Consider the following 23,452-nt stretch of genomic DNA (forward strand, 5'->3'; position numbering starts at 1 on the left):
GAAGAGGAGCTAGAAAGCCTCTTGATGAAAGTGAAAGAGGAGAGTGAAAAAGTTGGCTTAAAGCTCAACATTCAGATAATGAAGATCATGGCATCTGGTCCCATCACTTCATGGGAAATAGATGGGGAAACAGTAGAAACAGTGTCAGACTTTATTTTGGGGGGCTCTAAAATCACTGCAGATGGTGACTGCAGCCATGAAATTAAAAGATGCTTACTCCTTGGAAGAAAAGTTATGACCAACCTAGATAGCATATTCAAAAGCAGAGACATTTCTTTGCCAACAAAGGTCCGTCTAGTCAAGGCTATGGTTTTTCCTGTGGTCGTGTATGGATGTGAGAGTTGGACTGTGAAGAAAGCTGAGTGCCAAAGAATTGATGCTTTTGAACTGTGGTGTTGGAGAAGACTCTTGAGAGTCTCTTGGACTGCAAGGAGCTCCAACCAGTCCATTCTGAAGGAGATCAACCCTGGGATTTCTTTGGAAGGAATGATGCTAAAGCTGAAACTCCAGTACTTTGGCCACCTCATGCGAAGAATTGACTCATTGGAAAAGACTCTGATACTGTGAGGGATTGGGGGCAGGAGGAGAAGGGGACGACAGAGGATCAGATGGCTGGATGGCATCACCGACTGGATGGACGTGAATCTGAGTGAACTCCAGGAAATGGTGATGGACAGGGAGGCCTGGCGTGCGTTATTCATGGGGTCGCAAAGAGTCGGACATGGCTGAGCGACTGAACTGAACTGAATAAAGGACAGAAATATTATGGACCTAACAGAAGCAAAAGATATTAAGAAGAGGTGGCAAGGATACACAGATGAACTATACAGAAAAGATCTTCATGACCCAGATAACCACAATGGTGTGAATACTCACCTAGAACAGAACATCCTGGAATTCGAAGTCAAGTGGGCATTAGGAAGCATCACTACGAACGAAGCTAGTGGAGATGATGGAATTCCAGTTGAGCTATTTCAAATCCTAAATGACGATGCTGTAAAAGTGCTGAGCTCAAAATGCCAGCAAATCTGGAAAACTCAGCCGTGACTAGAGGACTAGAAAAGGTCAGTTTTCATTCCAATCCCGAAGAACGGCAATGCCAAAGAATGTTCAAACTACTGCACAATTGTATTCATCTCACACTCTGGCAAAGCAATGCTCAAAATTCTCCAAGCCAGGATTCAACCGTACATGAACCATGAACTTCCAGATGTTCAAGGTGGATTTAGAAAAGGAAGAGGAACCAGAAATCAAATTGCCAACTTCTCCTTGATCATCGAAAAAACAAGAGAGTTCCAGAAAAATATTTACTTTTGCTTTATTGAATATGCCAAAGGGTTTGACTATGTAGATCACAACAAACTGTGGAAAATACTTAAAGAGATGGGAATACCAGACCACCTGACCTGCCTCCTGAGAAATCTGTATGCAGGTCAAGAAGTGACAGTTAAAACTGGACATGGAACAACAGACTGGTTCCAAATTGGGAAAGGATTATGTCAAGGCTGAATATTGTCTCTCTGCTTATTTAACTTATATGCAAAGTACATCAGGCAAAATTCCAGGCTGGAAGAAGCACAAGGTGGAATCAAGATTGCTGGGAGAAATATCAATAACCTTAGATATGCAGATGACACCACCCTTTTGGCAGAAAGCAAAGAACTAAAGAACCTCTTGATGAAACTGAAAGAAGATAGTGAAAAAGTTGGCTTAAAGCTCAACATTCAGAAAACGAAGATCATGGCATCTGGTCCCATCACTTCATGGCAAATAAACAGGGAAACAATGGAAACAATGAAAGACTTTACTGTTTTGGGCTCCAAAATCACTGCAGATTGTGATTGCAGCCATGAAATTAAAAGATGCTTACTCTGTGGAAGAAAAGTTATGACCAACATAGACAGCATATTAAAGAGCAGAGACATTACTTTAGCAACAAAGGTCCATTTAGTCAAAGCTACGGTTTTTCCAGTACTCATGTATGGATGTGAGAATTGGACTATAAAGAAAGATGAGTACAGAACAATTGATGATTTTGAACTGTGATGTTGGAGAAGACTCTTGAGAGTCCCTTGGACTGCAAGGAGATCCAACCAGTCCATCCTAAAAGAAATCAGTCCTGAATATTCATTGGAAGGACCGATGCTGAAGCTGAAACTCTAATATTTTGGTCACCTGCTGTGAAGAATGAACTCATTTGAAAAGACCCTAATGCTGGGAAAGATTGAAGGTGGGAGGAGAAGGGGACAACAGAGGATGAGATTGTCAGATGGCATAATCGACTTGATCTACATGAGTTTGAGTAAGCTCTGGGAGTTGGTGATGGACAAGTAAGCCTGGCGTGCTTTAGTCCATGGGGTCGCAAAGAGTTGGACATGATTGAGAGGTTGAACTGAACTGAAAGTTATTGCTGTTATAATTATCAATAGTCTACAACTTGCCTTTTTCAATTTGTGTATAATAATCTTTCACATGGTTGTTCTGGCATAATGCTGTGCTTTACAAGTCTTATTTCTTAATGATTGGCAAATGCTGACCTATTGTTTTCTGAATCATCAGACACAGCTGGTATATTATGCTTTAATTCACAAACTCTGCAGGTAACAGTGGTTTCTATTCTATTACATTTGAGTTTCTGTAGACAAGTCACAACATAATCAACAGTTTCCTCAATTCTGTGTGCTGCCCAGGAATAGGTAGATATTTTAAGTAACTTAAATATTTTAGAAAGAAAATTCAAACTAATTTTGTTAAGTTGCTCTTTGATAGACTAATATCTTATGTGAAGTGAAGTTGCTCAGTCATGTCCGACTCTTTGCTACCCCATAGGCTGTAGCCTACCAGGCTCCTCTGTCCATGAAATTTTCCAGGCAATAGTCCTGGAGTGGATTGCCATTTCCTTCTCCAGGGGATCTTCCCAACCCAGGGATCAAACCAGGGTCTCCCGCATTGTAGACAGATGCTTTACCATCTGAGTCACCAGGAAAGTCAGTAAAGAGAATTAATGTCAAAGTTTTTGAAATGAGGATTCTCTGGTAACTTCATGCATGCAAAGATTCAGATGGTAGATCTCATGATCTTAATACCACAGATATTGTAGGCATTCAATGAGAATATTTTACTAATAAATGTAGATATGAGACAGGCACTAACAACAGTGTCAGAGATTTTATCTTACCTGGTGACTCAGATGGTAAAGTATCTGCCTGCAATACAGGAGACCCACATTCAATTTCTGGGATTTCTACCCACTCCACTGTTCTTTTCTGAAGAATTCCATGGACAAAGAAGCCTGGTGGGCTATAGTCCATGGAGTCACAAAGATTCAAACTTGACTGAGGGACTAACATTTCACAGACAAAATATTAACCCAGAGTTCTGATTCATAGCTCTGCCATGACTTTATTAAGGCAGAAATAGCTAGATTAAATCAGTGTTATATTTAAGGCTCTTTGATGATAATTGGGGCTTCCCAAGTGGCACTAGTGGTAAAGAAACTGCCTGCCAATGCAGGAGACATGAGATGCAAGTTTGATCCCTAGGTTGAGAAGATCCCTTGGAAGAGGGCATGGCAACCCACTCCAGCATTCTTACCTGGAGAATCCTTATGGATAGAGGAATCTGGCAGGCTATAATCCATAGGTTGCAGAGTCAGACATAACTGAAGCAACTTAGCACCCACGCATGATTGTAAGTGACAGAAATCCAACTCTAACAGGTATATGCAAGAAAGGGATTTTGGTTTATATAATATTTGTCAGAATGACCTGTTTACACTACATCATAAACAGTCATAATAGTTCAGTGGCTTAAATTACAATTAGATCTATCAGCTGAAACATTATCAGGAAACTTTTTCTTTACTTATCTATAGACCTTGCTGGATTGACTTCATTTTGAGGAGAGTGGGAAAGAGTAATCTTAGATTTTAAAAGTTTTAAAACTTAGGAATTCACAAGGAGAAATCCTGAAAAGGTCTTGGTATTCCCACTAGTTCTCAAGGAAGCATTGTTCTTGGTTCTATTTCAGTTATATGTGCTCCTGGTACATATACTTTACAAGGGGATAAAGGGGTTGTGGTCTGATAATGACAGTTAATGGTGATAGTTAATTTTATATGTAAATTTGGCTGGGCCATATTACCCAAATATTTGGTCAAACATTATTATGGATATTTTGTGAGGGTGTTTTTGGTTTTTTTTTCAGATGAGATTAATTCTTAAATCAGTGGACTTTGAATAAAGCAGAGTGCCCTCCATAATGTGAATGGGCTTTATTCAATAAGCCGAAGTCTTACTAGAACAAAGACTGACCTCCCCTGAGCAAAAGTCATTCTGCCAGTAGACAGCCTTCAGGCTTGAACTGTTTAACCCTGGTTCCTTCTTGGATCTCCAGACTGCTGGCTTACCGTGCAGATTTGGACTTGCCAGCCTTCATAATCATGTAAATATGTTCCTTAAAATAATGTTAAATATTAACATTAAATATTAAATAATGTTAACATAAAAATTTAAATATGTTCCTTCAAATAAATCTCTCTCTCTCTCTACACACTCACACATGCACATTTTATTTTTTCTATTTCTTTGGAGAAGTGAACTATATAAATCGCCTATTTTCATAAAAAATATTATGCTTGATTGTTGTACAAAATGATTTAAAGTAGATAAAGGACAGTTACTGAATAAGTATGCAAAGAGCAAACAATATAAAATAGATGTCTACTACGTAATTCTAATTCAGCAAGTCACTACAGTGCCAAGATGATTAAAAGAACAACATATTCTTTTTTAAAAAAAACTACATTTTTCTAATAGGAAGGATGTTATAATCATTAAATAAAATTTGGAAAATTAAGAACTGCAACAATAAGAGGAAAACAACCCTACAATTTTCCAACCTAACAATTACCAATGACACCATCTGGTGAATTTTCATCTACTATTGTCTTTAGGTCTTTTGTATGTAGTTATATTTGTACTTAATGAATACCTTTGGACAAGGTATTTGTCACAGAGAAGCTAAGTTTTCTGCAATGATTTGACTTTAAGAATCAATTAATGAAGTAGCCACTGTCAGAAATATTGCCAGTTGAAGTGACAGAAGGAAAAAAAGATCTCTGCAGGGTCTTATACTCACATTCAAATACTCTGGCCAAACATTACTTGTGTATTTTCATCCACAATTCTTTGGCCCAAACTGGTCATATAGTTCCAGTCAAAGACAAAGCTGTAGGAAGCATTTTTAAATAACAGTAAACCAGAAATTCTTATTAAATAACACCAACAGCTTCCACAGTTCTTAACTGATTGGAGAATTATGATTATTAATTAGAAGATTGACTGAAATATACAAGTTTCAGGAACCTAAAGGGTGTTTCTTAGTAACTCAGAACTTGTGATTTATTCATGATACATCTAGTATCTTAGCCTCCCCAGACAGTTGTAGCCACATATTCAGATATGTATTTGAAATAGTCTAACACTGGTGTCACTTTGTAAATTTATATCATTCTTGTTAGGGCTGGACTTTGCATACAATTTATATGGTTTTTAGTACTGTCTCTATAACCCATCTGATAAGCCATAGTTACATTTTTTTCAGAGTTAGAACTGGTGAAATGAAAGAAGGAGGGGGAAAGGAACATTAAAGAAAGAAAAAAGGGATTGGATGGAAACAAGAATACATAAATTCTACTTTGAAATATATGTAAAGCTGTTTGGAAAGCAACTGGTGAGATGGAGAAAAGAAAACTTGAGGATTCTCAAATGATGCTCTTATTTTCTACTCTAAAGTAAAAATTGAGCTTATATGTTGCATGATGTTTCTTAGGTCTCTAATAAGAAATGTTCTCCTTCCTTATCACATGGGTCAAAAAACCATAAAGCTATAAAACTACCAGTATTCCCTGAATTTTTACTGTTCCGGAACAATAGCCTTTCAGAAATGTTAATTTCTTAATTTCATTTCTACCCATAATGTGTGACTTAAAATTCTCACAGGACCACAGGGAAGACTTACAGTCCTAACATTTTCCAGGCATATGGGTTTCAGAGCCAGAGACTGCATACATTATAGATGTTATAGGTTTAGCAGAATTAGAAAGATAATTATGATTATTACCTGGAATTATAAGCCATTAATAATGAGAACAGTTCAGTCTCCCAATATTTAATAAGAGTTCCAGGTGGCACTAGTAGCAAAGAACCCACCTGCCAATGAAAGACATATAAGAGATGCAAGTTTGATCCCTGGTTCATCAAGATCCCTTGGAAGAGAGCATGGCAGCCCATTCCATGGACGGTGCAGCCTGGCAGGCTATAGTCCATAGGGTTGCAAAGAGTTTGACATGACTAAAACAACTTAGCACACCATGATGGAAACCAGAATAATTTCACTGTTTAGATTCCACCATTCATAATACTACCAGAGCTATAGTTTGTGACTTTACTACTTAAAGATTTTCAGTAACTTCTTGGTACTTCAAGTATTAATATAAACTCAAAAGAGGTGCCATTTTGAAACTGTAATTATTTGACCTCAATTTCTTCTCCACTATTTTATTTTGCACAGAAAGTTCTCAGATAAATATACTAATATACATCAAAATGGCCCAGAATTTTCCTACCTGACAATTTCAAGAATATCCTTCCTACATTCTTGAGTAACCCCAATGTCTGGCCTCAAGTACCACCTTCTTTAGGAAGTAGTCATTAAATGTCCATCATGACCCTGGATGAGGTAGTTATTCCTTTCTCCATAATCAGAAATATTTGATGTGCTACCCTCCCTCTCACATTTAATGTTCTACTCAAGCTGTTTATCTGAGTTTCTACATCTACATGTAGCTCTCCATTTATTGTTTCTGTACTGACACTGAATACCTTGCTTGCTCTGCCTCCATCCATTAATTTATAGATTTGTAGATGAGGTAAGCTGATTACAGTAATTATTCAATGACCTCACCTAATTGGAGTGTAGAGAAAGTGTACTTGAGTAGGTGATATCAAAGAACATAAACCAGAGTGAAGTAACTGATGATTATGATTATTTTTAAAACTGATTTATCTGTAATTGTACAGGATATTAGAATAGAAGGCTACTTGAACAGGTTTCTTACTCTCAGACATATATGCACACACACACACATATGTATAGACATACATATATACATATACATATGTGTATGTATATATATATTAGAAATTTTGTCTTTCTTCAGTAAATACTTAGATAATGCTAATATGCTGCCATGCTGATTTAAATATTTGACTTAATGTGACATTATATAATATTAACCTGTTAATTCTATGAGTGAATAAACTTTGTCCTAGAAAACATATCTCTTTCATTGCTCTTGAATTAGCACAAACCTCTAAGTTCCTAGGGTTTCTTCTTTATAATGTAGGTAATATTTCACAAATATGTGGTCTGTCAGTCATGTCGACTCTTTGCCATCCCATGGACTGTAGCCCTCCAGGCTCCTCTGTTCATGGGATTTCCCAGGCACAAATACTGGAGAGGATTACCATTTCCTTCTACAGGGCATCTTCCCAACCCAGGAATGGAATCTGTCTCTCTTGCATTGTCAAGGGTATTCTTTACCTCTGAGCCACCTGGGAAGTCCACATGCAAATTCCATACTTTTTCTTTAATAATCTAACCCAAAGACTGCTTTCAGAAATCCTCATTCTCAGAGTGTCTCTGAACTTATTGAATTTTCTAAAAATATGGAAGTCCAAGCTCCTTTTGAAGTATACTGAATTATAGTATTCAATTCAGGCTTTGAATATGTATTTATTATAAGTTCCATAGGATATTTTAAATCATTGCTGGGATGGAGAATGTTTGCCTTCAAAATAGGGTATTCTCTAAGGAGCTGTTGAAAATCTTTTTGCATTATATATATATTTCTCTCTCCTTTTTTGTTTTTTACACTAAAGCTGGCAGTATTGTAGTGACCCTCTGAAAAGAGTCCTGAGGTCTCCATGTGAATATCTGTCTTTGCACCTGTCCCCTTGAAGAACAAACTAAATCTGTCTCAACTTTAAATGGCTGATACTAACCTGGAAAGACTCCAACGTTGCCTTTGTCTACTCTCTATAATGCTGAATATGACAAAATAAGATAGTGAATGAGAATAAAGCAGAAGTAAGGATGAGAGCACAGTGAGCAATAGGAAAATTGAAAGGAAAGAGTAGGTCATATGAATGAATTCTTTCTAGGCTGGATCATGTCCAAAGATGATAACATGGTACATTGTTATGTTTCTAACCCAGGCAGAGGTAGTCAAAAGTAGCATTTTTTAGACAACTGTCTGAATTCAAGGTACAGGAAGAAATTTTATATATCAAGATTATTCATGTATACCCATGACTGATTCATGTCAATGTATGGCAAAAACCACTACAATATTGTAAAGTGATTAGCCTCCAATTAAAATAAATAAATTAATTTAAAATATGATTATTCAGTTAAGGTAGATCAGTTATATGTTTATTCAATATGTGTTTATATATTAATATATTGAGGGTGTCCAATAGTTGGATAACTACACTGAAAAGTTTATTATCCAAATATATAAATGTTGTGTTTTTAAATTTGTCCTAAATTATCTCTGTCAAAATTAAAAACAGGTTGTTTTTAAGTTTGGCCTCATTAGAATTTGGTCAGACTGCTTCCTTGATTTCTGAGAAGCTTAGATAAAATTAATCACTACCTATTTGATATGATTTCTATACCTGTCAATTTTGAATGACTGTCTCAAAAAGTCTTTAAAAGAAATCAATATCCATCTCCATTACTAAACTAAGACAGAGAACATGACTTGTTTTTCTTTATCTTTTCAGAATCTAAGTGTTGTTTGTGAGTGAACTCATTTAATTCTCAAAGTAATCTCAGGAGGTAATTAATAATATTATTTCCATATTACTTGTGGGGAAACTGATTTTTACAGAACTTGTTTTGTTCATAACCTTCATTTTCTGATAATTTCTGATATTTTCATATGTTAAATGAATAAATTGATACTTATTTGTAAAGTAATAAAACTGAGAATGCATGTTGTATCATCTCTATTTTCTGTTCTTGTTTCAAATTGGTAATTATTAGAAAGAAAAAAAAAGAGGATAATGATTAGGACCTCTCAAATCCCAGTGAACACTGCAAACCAAAGTTCAATTGTTTTCTTCAGTTAAAATATTCAAGTTCCAAAGTCATCCTTTAAGAAAATTAACAATATGACAATAATTGTCACATTTCTTTAATAGCATATATGAAAGTAGAAAATATTTAAATCATTTTAATCTTACAGGTTTTAAAAGTTAGTAATACAGTTATTAAAAACTGACTCTATATCGTATGTTATTGGTACCATATATTACATAAAGACAATTAAAGACACGTAAAAAAATCACAATCTTTGAGCTCAGAGTATAACAATAATTAAATAACGATATTATATATATATCAGTTCAGTTCTGTTCAGTTCAGTCGCTCAGTCGTGTCTGACTCTTTGCGACCCCATGAATCGCAGCACACCAGGCCTCCCTGTCCATCACCAACTCCTGGAGTTCACTCAGATTCACATCCATCGAGTCAGTGATGCCATCCAGCCATCTCATCCTCTGTTGTCCCCTTCTCCTCCTGCCCCCAATCCCTCCCAGCATCAGAGTCTTTTCCAATGAGTCAATGTTCACGTATATAGATAGGTAGATAAAAGTTCAAATTCATCTACATTTTAAAACTGCTCATTAGATGACATGTTAAGAGAATAAAGAGGCAAGCTACAGACAGGGAGAAAATATATGCATAACATGTATTTAATAAAGAATTTATCCAGAATGTTAAAATGAATGCTTACAACTCAATAACAATGGAGTAGAATATTAATATTAAAAGTTGAGCAAAAGATTTGAAAAGTCATCTCACCAAAGAGGGACAAATAAGCATATGAAAGAACTCTTGACATTTGTTGTGGGAAAATTCAAGCAAAAACATCAATGAGATACAACTACACAGAATTATGAAGGCTGAAGTGTTAAAAGATTGACAATATATGCATTGCAAGAAAGTGAAGTAATGACAACTTTCATATGTTGTTGAGAAAATGCAAAATGGCACTCTTACTTCAGGACAGTTGGTGGTCTCACAAAAAATTAAACACCAACTCATTATGCAACCCAGAAATGTCAGCTTCTAGGACTATATATAGAAGAATGAAAACATACATCCACACAAAGAATTAGACAAAAGTGCACATAGAAGATTCACTTATAATAGCTAAAACTTGGACCAATTAAAATACTTATCATTCTGAATTAATAAACAAAAATGTATATCATTTTGAAAAAGACCACTATTACTTACTAACTAGTAAAAGGGAATAAACTAGTTATTTATACAGAGAACATGCATGGATCTCAAAAGCATTCTGTTGGGATAAGGAACACAGACATAAATGATCACTTAATGTTTCTATTTATATAACATTTTAGAAAGGCAGAAAAATTGGGATAGAAATCAGCTTTGTGGTTTCTAGAGACCAAGGTTAGAAGAAGGAAATAGTTACAAAGTGGCACTAGGAAACTGATACAAATGTTCTATATGTCAATTGCTAATACCAGACCATCTGACCTGCCTCTTGAGAAATCTGTATGCAGGTCAGGAAGCAACAGTTAGAACTGGACATGGAACAGCAGACTGGTTCCAAATAGGTAAAGGAATGCATCAAGGCTGTATATTGTCACCCTGCTTATTTAACTTATATGCAGAGTACATCATGAGAAATGCTGGACTGGAAGAAACACAAGCTGGAATCAAGATTGCCGGGAGAAATATCAATAACCTCATATATGCAGATGACACCACCCTTATGGCAGAAAGTGACAAGGAGCTAAAAAGCCTCTTGATGAAAGTGAAAGAGGAGAGTGAAAAAGTTGGCTTAAAGCTCAACATTCAGAAAACGAAGATCATGGCATCTGGTCCCATCACTTCATGGGAAATAGATGGGGAAACAGTGGAAACAGTGTCATATTTTATTTTGGGGGGCTTCAAAATCACTGCAGATGGTGACTGCAACCATGAAATAAAAGATGCTTACTCCTTGGAAGAAGTTATGACCAACCTAGATAGCATATTCAAAAGCAGAGATATTACTTTGCCAACAAAGGTCCGTCTAGTCAAGGCTATGGTTTTTCCAGTACTCATGTATGGATGTGAGAGTTGGACTGTGAAGAAGGCTGAGTGCCGAAGAATTGATGCTTTTGAACTGTGGTGTTGGAGAAGACTCTTGAGAGTCCCCTGGACTGCAAGGAGCTCCAACCAGTCCATTCTGAAGGAGATCAGCCCTAGGATTTCTTTAGAAGGAATGATGTTAAAGCTGAAACTCCAATACTTTGGCCACCTCATGTGAAGAGTTGACTCATTGGAAAAGACCCTGATGCTGGGAGGGACTGGGGACAGGAGAGAAGGGGATGACAGAGGATGAGATGGCTGGATGGCATCAACGGACTTGATGGACGTGAGCTAGGGTGAACTCTGGGAGCTGGTGATGGACAGGGAGCCCTGGCGTGCTGTGATTCATGGGGTTACAAAGAGTCAGACACAACTGAGCGACTGAACTGAATTGATGCCAATGTCTAAGAAAAAATGGTCATTTTTACATTTAGATTTAAAAATATGAACAAATAAGAAAACAACAAATATTAGGAAGCAAATAAATATACTAGAAAACCTAGGCTAAGGAAAGGATTTTATATTTGAGAGCAAAACTAGGTTCAATGTTTCCTGGAAGCCAAGTCTAGAAAAGAAACTGAAAGAACTATAAATTAAACTTCCCTTGTGGCTCAGACTGTAAAGCATCTGCCTACAATGCAGGAGAGCCAGGTTCGGTCACTGGGTCTGGAAGACCCCCTGGGGAAGAAAATGGCAACCCAGTACTCTTGCCTGGAAAATCCCATGGATGGAGGAGTGTGGTAGGCTACAGTCTGTGGGGTCTCCAAAGAGTTAGACACGACTGAGCAACTTCACTTTATTTAACTTTAATTTACAAAGGGAGATATAATATTTTCTTATCTCTGAACTATAATAAGGATATATGGAAAAAAAGTGTTTGTAAAAATAATAAAGACCTCTCATATAAGTGGTAAATACAACAGTTTTTCTTCAGAACTTCAAAGAAGTGATTCATATGCTCAATGCCTTTGTCCACCAGAGATAAAGTCAAGGGCATGGTGTCAAATAATGATTGCTATAGCATTTCTGAGGTGACTCTATAATGTTACAGCATTTCAGAAACATTATAGCATTTCTGAAGGGACTTCCTAACAGAAGCAGAAGATATTAAGAAGAAGTGCCAAGAAGACACAGAAAAACTATACAAAAAAGATTTTTATGACCCAAATAATTATGAGAGTGTGATCACTCACCTAGAGCCAGACATCCTGGATTGTGAAGTCAAGTGGGCCTTAGGAGCATCACTACGAACAAAGCTAGTGTAGGTGATGGAATTCCAATTGACCTATTTCAAATCCTAAAAGATGATGCTGACAAAGTGCTGCACTCAATATGCCAGCAAATTTGGAAAACTCAGCAGTGGCCACAGGACTGAAAAAGGTCAGTTTTCATTCCAATTCCAAAGAAAGGCAAGGCCAAAGAAGGCTCAAACTATGACACAGTTGCATTCATCTCTCACACTATTAAAGTAGTGCTCAAAAATCTTCAAGCCAGGCTTCAACAATATGTGAACCATGAACTTCCAGATGTTCAAGCTGATTTTAGAAAAGGCAGAGGAACCAGAGATCAAATAGCCAACATCCACCGGTTCATTAATAAAGCAAGAGAGTTCCAGAAAAACTTCAATTTCTGCTTTATTGACTATGCCAAAGCCTTTGACTGTGTGGATCATAATAAACTGTGGAAAATTCTGAGGTGAGGTGAGGTGAAGTCCCTCAGTCATGTCCGACTCTTTGTGACCCCGTGAACTGTAGCCCACCAGGCTCCTCTGTCCATGGGATTCTCCAGGCAAGAGTACTGGAGTGGGTTGCCATTTCCTTCTCCAAGGGATCTTCCTGATCCAGGAATCGAACCCAGGTCTCCTGCATTGTAGGCAGATGCTTTAACCTCTGAGCCACCAGATACCAAATCACCTGACCTGCCTCTTGAGAAATCTGTATAGCATTTTTTGTCATTGTCTTTCTTTGGGATTGGAATGAACACTGACCTTTTCCAGTCCCGTGGCCACTGCTGAGTTTTCCAAATTGGCTGGCATATTGAGTGCAGCACTTTTAGGATTTGAAATAGCTCAACTGGAATCCCATCATGTTCACCTTCTTTGTTCATAGTGATGCTTCCTAAGGCCCACTTGACTTCAAATTCCAGGAAGTCTAGCTCTAGGTGAGTGATCACACCATCACACATTTTTTAAATTAAGTTTGGCAAAGTTCCCTCTTAGATGAATACAAATAAAATTCTAATAGCACCATGATCCAGAAGTCAGTAAAAATTCTGAAAATCTTTATGAAATTAAACTTTACATTTTAGAAAGGTTTAGCTTTAGAGAAAATTGTGAAAGTAGTTCAGTTTCCATAATCTCCAGACCCCATTTATTATTAAGCATATTAATTTTACATTAGCATGGTGTATTTCTTAAAATTAATTAACAGATATTAATATATTGACTGAGGCCAATGCTTTATTTGTATTTCCTAAGTTATTTCCTAAGATCTCTTTTCTATTTCATGATCAACATGTTAATTTAGTCATTGTGTCTTTTTGGTTTCCTGCATTCTGTAATAATGTCTTAGATTTTCCTTATTTTTTGTGATCTTGAAAGTTTTGAAGAGTGTGGGTAGGATATATCATAAACTATTCCCAACCTGAGATCTGTCTGATGTTTTATATTAGCGGCTATGGGTTTTAGGGGAAAGACCAGAGGTAAAATGTAATTTTCGCTGCATCATCGAGTGGTGTTGGTGTGTATGCTGTCATATCTAACTCTTCGTGACCTTATGGACTGTAGCCAGACAGGCTCTTCTGTCCGTGGAATTGTCCAGGCAGGGTACTGGAATGGATTGACATTTCCTACTTAAAGAGATCTTCTCAACCCAGGGATTGAACCTGTGTCTCCTACATTGCAAGCAGATTCTATATCACTGAGCCACCAAGGAAGCTCCCGTATCAAGAGTACATAATTTCAGCATAACTTATCAAGCTAATATTGACCTTGATCATCTGGCTGAGGTAGTGTTACTACTCTTTCATTCCCCCTTTTCCTACCATACTTTGAAAGAAAGTCACTATGTGAACACATTGGAGAGTCAAGTCCAACCTCCTTGAAAGTGGATTATCCACATAAAGTGAAGTTTTTCTATGCAAGGGATTTATATTTCCTCCTTCATTTATTTATTCACTGATTTATTTATGCTAACTTCATGACTAACTGGTTCTATACTTACCAGAGTGTAGCTTGTTGCTTCAATCGCTTCTGCTCTTGATATTGGGAAGTCTTTGTTTAGCTCCTATGTCTCTTTCTCATCTGTCAGTAAGTTCAGTCACTCAGTCGTGTCCGACCCTTTGTGACCCCATGGGCTGCAGCACGCCAGGCTTCCCTGTCTGTCACTAACTCAAACTCATGTCCATCAAGTCAGTGATGCCATCTCATACTCTGTCGTCCCTTTTTCCTCCCACCTTCAATCTTTCCCAGCATCAGGGTCTTTTCCAATGAGTCTGTTCTTCACATCAGATGGCCAAAGTATTGGAGCTTCAGCTTCATCATCAGTCCTTCCAATGAATATTCAGGACTGATTTATTTTGTGATTGACTGGTTTGATCTTGCTTTCTCATACTGTATTGTTTTATGTGTGTGTGTACATTTGCTTTTGTTTTGTTTTGTTTTTTAGGATTTAATGTCTGTCACTGCAAGATACTCCAGCTTACCTTGTATATTTTCTGTCCTAGTCAGGGATACAGTCATTTCCCCAAAGAGTCTTTGGTTTTGTTCTTATTAGAGAGTGTTGTTACAAACCAAGATCCAGTACAATGTGTGTCACGGCTCTATTGTTTTATTTTACTTCATGAATCTGTAGCAAAATGATATACTAAACACATTTTAATTCCATGTTTAATATATATTACTTTAGCAAGGCAGAGAAGGCAATGGCACCCCACTCCAGTACTCTTGCCTGGAAAATCCCATGGATGGAGGAGCCTGGTAGGCAGCAGTCTATGGGGTTGCTAAGAGTCAGACACGACTGAGCGACTTCACTTTCACTTTTCACTTTCCTGCATTGGAGAAGGAAATGGCAACCCACTCCAGTGTTCTTGCCTGGAGAATCCCAGGGACAGGGGAGCCTGGTGGGCTGCTGTCTATGAGGTCGCACAGAGTCGCACACGACTGAAGCCACTTAGCAGCAGCAGCACCAACTTTAGCAAGGAAATGAGGAAAATTATCATGTGTTGAGTAGTTTTCAAAGCTGTGCTTTAGAAGTTTGTATCATCTTAATGTATTTAATTTTATTTGTCATTCGTACATTGCTGGGCTTTTGAGTTGCATCCGATATTATATTGTCATAAAATGAGGAATTTAGTTTTCTTTTATTTCTTCTCACCTCTCTCCAAAATGGCATATATTTGTTATTATATTTTGCTGTATTTATATAAAGATAATTATTATTTTTCATCATATAATTTTTAGAAAAACTATTTCTAGTATATTTAGAAAACACTCAAAAAATTATAGGTAGTATATTTCATGAGCTTCAGGAAAAAAATTGTAGGTGGTATATTTCCTGAGTTTCAAAGATATGGGAATATTATTTTATTGCCTTTAGATGAGAAAGTTAAATTGATTTGATATAGAAATTTGATGGTACATTTTCTTTCAAATATCTTCAAATATTGCTTCATTGACAATATTGTACAGCAGAAATCTGAGCACTTACCAATAACATACATCTTTAAAGGAACCTCTTTTCTATTTATTGGACATTTGAAAATGTTTTCTTAAAATTCAAATATTCTATATACATACATTTCAACAATTTGACACTTGTGCTATTTCAATGTGCAAGCTAATTTATTATTTTTTGTACAGAAAGTTTTTCCCCCTTTTTTTCACTGTTATTGAAGATGCATTATTGAAAATACCATTATTATATTTTCTTTTTGTATTGGTGACATAAGTCATCAGAATATTAAGTTCCCATTTTCTATTCTATGTATTATCTTATGCAGTTTCCATTTCTTTTTGTTTATTTTTAATAAGAGGATAATTGTTTAACAGTATTATGTTTGTTTCTGCCATACATGAATACGAATCAGCCATGAGCGTGTATATGTTCCCCTCCTTTTTGAATCTCCCTCCCACCTCCCATCCCATCCTACCTCTCTAGGTAGACACAGAGTATCAGATTTGAGCCCCCTGTATCATACAGCAAATTCCCACTGACAATCTATTTTACATATGATAATATATATGTTTCAATGCTATTCTGTCAATTCATCCCACCGTCTCTTTCCCCCACTGTGTTCCCCCACTGTGTCTGTTCTCTATGTCTATGTTTCCATTGAAGTGAAGTGAAGTTGCTCAGTTGTGTCTGACTCTTTGCAACCCTGTGGACTCTAGCCTACCAGGCTCCTCCATCCATGGGATTTTCCAAGCAAGAGTACTGGAGTGGGCTGCCATTTCCTTCTCCAGGGGATCTTCCCAACCCAGGGATCAAATCTAAGCCTTCCACATTATAGCCAGACGCTTTACCATCTGAGCCACTAGGGAAGTCCCAAAGTGCAAGTGTTTCCATTGCTACCTTGCAAATAAGCTCATCAGTATCATTTTTCTAGATTCCATATATATGCGTTCATATATAATATTTGATTTTTTCTTTCTGAATTACTTTACTCTGTATAATAGGCTCTAGTTTCATTCACCTCATTAGAACTGATTCCAATGTATTCTTTTTTACGGCCGAGTGATTTTCATTCTAAATATACAGCACAATTTCTTTATCTATTCATCTGTTGATGGATATCTAGGTTGCTTCTGTGTCCTAGCTATTGTAAATAGTATTGCAATGAACATTGTGGTACATGTGTCTTTTTCAACTATGATTTCCTCAGGATATATGTCCAGTAGTGGGATTGCTGGGTTTCTCTGGGTAGCTGGGATTGTTCAGTATACAGTAATTTTATTCTTAGCTTTTTAAGGAATCTACATACTATTCTCCATAGTGGTTGTATCAATGTATATTCTCACCAACAATGCAGGAGGGTTCCATTGTCTCCACAACCTCTCCAAATTTATTGTTTGTAAATTTTTGATGATAGCCATTCTGACTGGTGTGAAGTGATAAGTCATTGTAGCTTTGATTTGCATTTCTCTAATAATGAACAATGTTGAGCATTTTTTTCCTGTGTTTATTAGCCATCTGTATGTCTTCTTTGGAGAAATATTTGTTCACGTCTTCTGCCCAACTGTTGTTTGGGTTGTTTGTTTTGCTGATATTGAGCTTCATGGGCTGCTTGTATATTTTGGAAGTTAATCTTCTGTCCATTTCATCTTATTTTTATACTTTCTTCTATATTTGAGAATGATTTCTCAAGATAGTTCTCAGTATTGTAGATTTGATACTCTACATTGCCAATTGCATTCACCAGTGTTTCTAATCCATATTGAATTCTTGATGTTGAAGATTATCTCTTCAAGTCCCATTTAACTTCTGCTTGTTTCATAATTTGCTTTCCACTGATTTCAGCATCTTGTATTTTTATCGCCAGTATTTTTACCCAGTTTTAGAGTGTTTAATGCTATAATATTGTAACTCAGAAAGATATTTTTAAAACGTATCCTAAATATTTTTGCCAAAATATATTTTTCTTTTCATACAAGAAATGACACAAAGCTTGTCACTATTTACATGGTTCAGTGATTCTCAAATTAAACATGTATCAGTATAACATAGGAGGACTGCTAAAATGTAATTTATGGGCCCCATTATACCTACTCAAAAATTATTATGAGATCGTGTAGAATTTTTCACAACTATTTTCTTCCTTCCTTGTAAAGAGACATATATGTATCCTCACCTACTGCTACATGGTTTAGAGTACTTCCTATTTGTATATTTGGGCAAAATAATATAAGTTTATGTAACACATACCACCACATCCAAACGTGCATTTCAAACAAAATTATGCAGGTCCAATCCATCTCTTGATGTTCACCTCTGTCAGGAGAACAATATGTGCCAGGAAGCAACTGTTCTTCCAGTCTAAGTCCAAGAACAAGAAAACATGAAAACATGTACTTCAAATCACCAGCAGTTCTGAGCCATAAACAGAAGCTTGTTGCAAGTACCTGAAGTTTGGAACTGTTATATTACCTCATAGCTGACAAATGTGGCTAAGGGGAAGGCTGGGGGATTTATACATTTAGCAAGCTTCCAAAGTAAGGCTGATATAGGTGGTACATGGAGCACATACAGGGAAGCATCAGCTGAGTGCCTGCTAAAAGCATCACTTATGTAATTGATATTTTGTCTGATTATTGCTGGAAACCTGTCACACTTGCAGTATCTGGCAGTCATTCATCTACCATGGCTCTGCCTGCTCATCATTCCTGAGCTTCAGTTTCTGAGAAGGGGATTTTTTCCAGACAGTTTGCATCAGTCTGGAACTCTTTTCTTGCCTGAAAACAATCCAATAAAACTGTACCCTCAGAAGGCTCTTGTTCCACCCATTTTCTATTGCTGATTTCACATCCCAGGACATAGTGCACTACTGATTTCCCCCTGCTTCTTCCAGGAACACTGCTGAGAAATTTATTTGATAAGTGAGGCAGACAAAATGAAACACCAATGAGGGGAATAGGAAAATGAAGGCTTTTTCATTGCCTGCCTGCCTCATAGAGCAGATCCAATGTGATATGAGGCCTGGCTATCTCCCTTAGGTCAGCAAATAATCCATACCTCTGACACAGAGAACACACTAGGTATAATTTCTAGTTCTAATTTACTGATTTCCTGCATTGTTCTGACATTTCATATCAGCATCTTTTGGTCATTAGAAACTCTCTTAAGGCCTGAGAGATTTAACCAATTTTCTGAATCGCTATTTCTACTGATAATTTTCCTTCTCTCTTCATTTTCAGTGGAAGTCTGGGGAAAGCATTGACTGGCTGGTTACCATCTTGACCTGAACATCCAAAATGACCTTGTTCAGAAGATTTTTGAAAGTCACAGTAGCTAAATAACCCCTAATATCTGGGGGAAATAGATGAATAATCTTAAGTTAAGAATATGTAGTAAATAAGCAGTGGGTTGCAAGCAGTTCTATTATAATGTTGGTCATGTGTTGGTCAGCAGGGTATCCTAGACCCTACAGGAAGCTGTAGTCAAGATTACTATATGTGCTGCAAGTAGAAACAAGTCTATTGTGACTAAGAAACTTGTATTAGAAGATTCAAAGTCATTTTTAAAAAGAAGGCACAAGTAATTCATGGTATTCATGATGCTTATCAAGCTCATCAAAGGAAATAGAAAAAAGTTTTGACATAAGTAATCATCTAATCCCTAAAAGAGTACAAATTTCCAAAATGCTACCTGTGTGGAAGAATGTCTTTTAATTTTTATGACTATTGTCCTAGCAACTTTTACATAATGAGGAAAAATAATTCTGAAATTAATTTCTCACAATGCCCCCGGCCAAAAGATGAGATAAATTTACCCACTTATTTTTGAATATAGGGAAGTTGAGGCATTTGAAGCATATGGAATAGATACATTGTTAGCATTTTTATTATCATAATTTTAGGGGTGAAGCCATATGGCATTTCATAGGTTTTCTTAGGGCATACATTTTAAGCTTTCTAAATTGATGTTGGTAATATTCTCTTCTTGAAGTAAATTCATTCGCTCTTCTTCTAGGAAACAGCAAATAAACAAATATCTTTTTGTTAGAAACACCTCCAGGGTCAAATAGAGAATATACCTGTCCCTGAGTGAGTTCAACCTAAAAAGCAAAGGTTTTGCATGCCACTGAATGTTTCACTTCTAGAGTGATACACTAACTAAGGCAATAGTGATATATCTGAGATGTTTTGTAAAGAGAAATCATAAGAATTTGATTCACATTTAAGATTATTATTCTCATTATCTGACCTAGTAGAAGAAATTTAGAGGAAATAATTCAGTATGAAGATCTTCTCCAACATTTTTCACAGCTAGTGGATTTAAGTTCAGCCTATGCTATAAAAGGTGTGGATAGTTTATTTCCCTTGAAAAGTTTTGTAGGAAAGCTTGTTATACCCTTACAGCTCAATAAGAAGAATACAAGTCTTCTGGTTTCCCTAGTAAGTAGGTAAAGCTGAGTATCACCTCTTGACACATTTTATGCCTTATGAACTGTGTTGAACCATCTTCAGCTGTGTATCCTTTACATTTATGTTTTTTGAGAACATTTAAATTATTCTAATGAACCCTTGAATATATTTAGTGGATCATTAAATTAGATACTTTTTTTAAAAGTATAAGAGTTGTTAATCATAACATAATTATGATCTCTTGACTCAAATTGCTAAACTCATAAAATATATGGATATAATTTTACTATTTCCAAATTTAAAAACCAAAGATTAAATTGCCTATACTAACATCAAGTGCACAATTCCTAAGAGTGGTGTCCTGCCATAACCAATGATATAAAAATATGGATAAAAATTAATTAGGCTATAATTATGGATGGAAAACCACAACAAACCAATGCAGGGACATAGTTGATTTAGGAATCAATAACTATAGTTAATAGAACTTTGTCTGAATGCTGGAAAACATAAAACATTAGCTGATATTTGAGAAAAATGGTATGATTTTTAGTTATTGAAAGCAAATTCATGAAATTAGCCAAACATAGCTCATTTATTGGTAAGACCAAATTTTCACCAAACTAGGAAATCTGGTAGGCCAAGGTTAAGCGACATGTGTTTTGTTTGCTTCAAACATTCTTAAATAATGAAAGAAATGGTGGCGGGTTTATGGAACTGATTGATGCAATCTCAACTCACTAGGTTTATGGTTCTTAACAAAAAAAGCTATATCATGCATGACCCACATTATGAAGAAAAAGTGCCAAAAGAAAGGAGGACTTGTACCTCATCTCAGGACAATGATAGAAAATCAATTAAAAGTGCTAGGATTATTTCATTGTTAGATGATTCATGTAAACAAATACCATCAAGTTCAATTTTGAAAAACTGAGGTAATTAAATAGAATTGTACGGTGTAATATTATCAAAAAGAAAAAAGAATTTGGAAAGGAGTAATTTCTCTTCAGTATACACATTTCAAAAAAATGCATTGGAAATTAAATAAGAAGTTAGTGAAATTAAATACCTAATATCACATTTATCTGATTATACAGTGAAAGTGACAAAAGATCCAAGGGATTAGATCTGTGCAGAGTGCCTGCAGGACTATGGACAGAGCTTCATAACATTGTACAAGAGATAGTGATCAAAACCATCCCCAAGGAAATGAAATGCAAAAAGGCAAAATGATTATCTGAGGAACGCTTACAAATAGCTGAGAAAACAAAAGAAGCCAAAGGCAAAGGAGAAAAAGAAAGATATATCCATCTAATTCAGAATTCCAAAGAATAGCAAGAAGAGCTTTAAAAAAAAAAAAAAAGCCTTCTTAAGCAATCAAAGCAAAGAAATAGAGGAAAACAATAGAATGTGAAAAACTAAGATCTCTTCAAGAAAATTAGAGATACCAAGCGAACATTTTGTGCAAAGATGGGCACAATAAAGGACAGAAATTGTATGGACCTAGCAGAAGCAGAAGATATTAAGAAGAGGTGGCAAAAATACATAGAAGAGCTATACAAAAAAGATCTTTATGATGCAAATAATCATGAGGATGTGATCACTCACCTAGAGCCAGACATCCTGGAATGCGAAATCAAGTGGGCCTTAGGAAGTATCACTATGAACAAAGATAGTGGAGGTGATGGAATTCCAGCTCAGCTATTTCAAATCCTAAAAGATAATGCTATGAACATGCTGCCCTCAATATGCCAGCAGTTTTGCAAAACTCAGCAGTGGCCACAGGACTGGAAAAGATTAGTTTTCATTACAATCCTAAAAAAAGTCAGTGACAAAGTATGTTCAAACTACCACTCAATTGCTAGAAAAGTAATGCTCAAAATTCTCCAAGCTAGGTTTCCACAGTAGGTGAACCAAGAACTTCTGGATGTTCAAACTGGATTTAGAAAAAGAAGAGGAAGCAGAGGTCAAATTGCCAACATCTGTTAGATCATAGAAAATGCAAGAGAATTCAAGAAAAACATCTACTTCTTTATTGATTACACTAAAGTCTGTGACTGTGGGGATCACAGAAAACTGTGGAAAATACTTAAGAGATGGGAATACCAGACCACCTGACCTGCCTCCTGAGGAATCTGTATGCGGGTCAAGAAGCAACCGTTAAAACCAGACACGGAACAACGAACCTGGTTCCAAATTGGGAAAGGAGTACATCAAGGCTGTTCATTGTCACCATGCTTATTTAACATATATGCAGAGAACATCATGCAAAATCCTAGGCTGGATGAAGCACAAGATAGAATTACGATTACTAGGAGAAATATCAATAACCTCAAAAATGCAGGTGGCACCACATTATGGCAGAAAGCTAAGAGAAACTGAAGAGCCTCTTCATGAAGGTGAAAGAGGAGAGTGAAAAAGTTGGCTTAAAACTCAATGTTCAAAAACCAAAGGTCATGGCATCCAGTCCCATCACTTCATGGCAAGTAGATGGGGAAACAATGGAAACAGTGACAGACTTTATTTTTGGGGGACTCCAAAATCATTACAGATGGTGACCATAGCCATGAAATTAATAGACACTTGCTCCTTGGAAGAAAAGCTGTGACCAACCTGGACAGAATGTTAAAAAGCAGAGATACTTTGTTGACCAAGATCTGTTTAGTCAAAGCTATTTTCTTTCCAGTAGACATGTATGACTCTGAAAGATGAACCATAAAGAAAGCTGAACAGCAAAGAATTAATGCTTTTGAATTGTGGTGTTGGAGAAGACCTTTGAGAATCCCTTGTACTGTGAGGAGATCAAACCAGTCAATCTTAGAGGATCAGTGCTGAATATTCACTGGAAGGAATGATTTTGAAGCTGAAGCTCCAATCCTTTGGCCACCTGATGTGAAGTACTGACTCATTGGAAAAGACCCTGATTCTGGAAAGGATTGAAGAGAGGAGGAGAAGGGGATGGCAGAGGACAAGATGGTTGGATGGTATCAATGACTTGATGGGCATGATCTTGAGCAAGCTCCAGGAATTGCTGATGGCCAGGGAAGCCTGGCGTGCTGCAGTCCATGAGGCGGCAAGGAGCTGGACACGACTCCGCGACTGAACTGAATAGGACTGATATCACAATTGGGTTGAGGA

The sequence above is a fragment of the Oryx dammah genome, unplaced genomic scaffold (genome assembly GCF_014754425.2).
Source record: "Oryx dammah isolate SB20612 unplaced genomic scaffold, SCBI_Odam_1.1 HiC_scaffold_11227, whole genome shotgun sequence".
In the NCBI taxonomy this organism is placed as follows: domain Eukaryota; kingdom Metazoa; phylum Chordata; class Mammalia; order Artiodactyla; family Bovidae; genus Oryx; species Oryx dammah.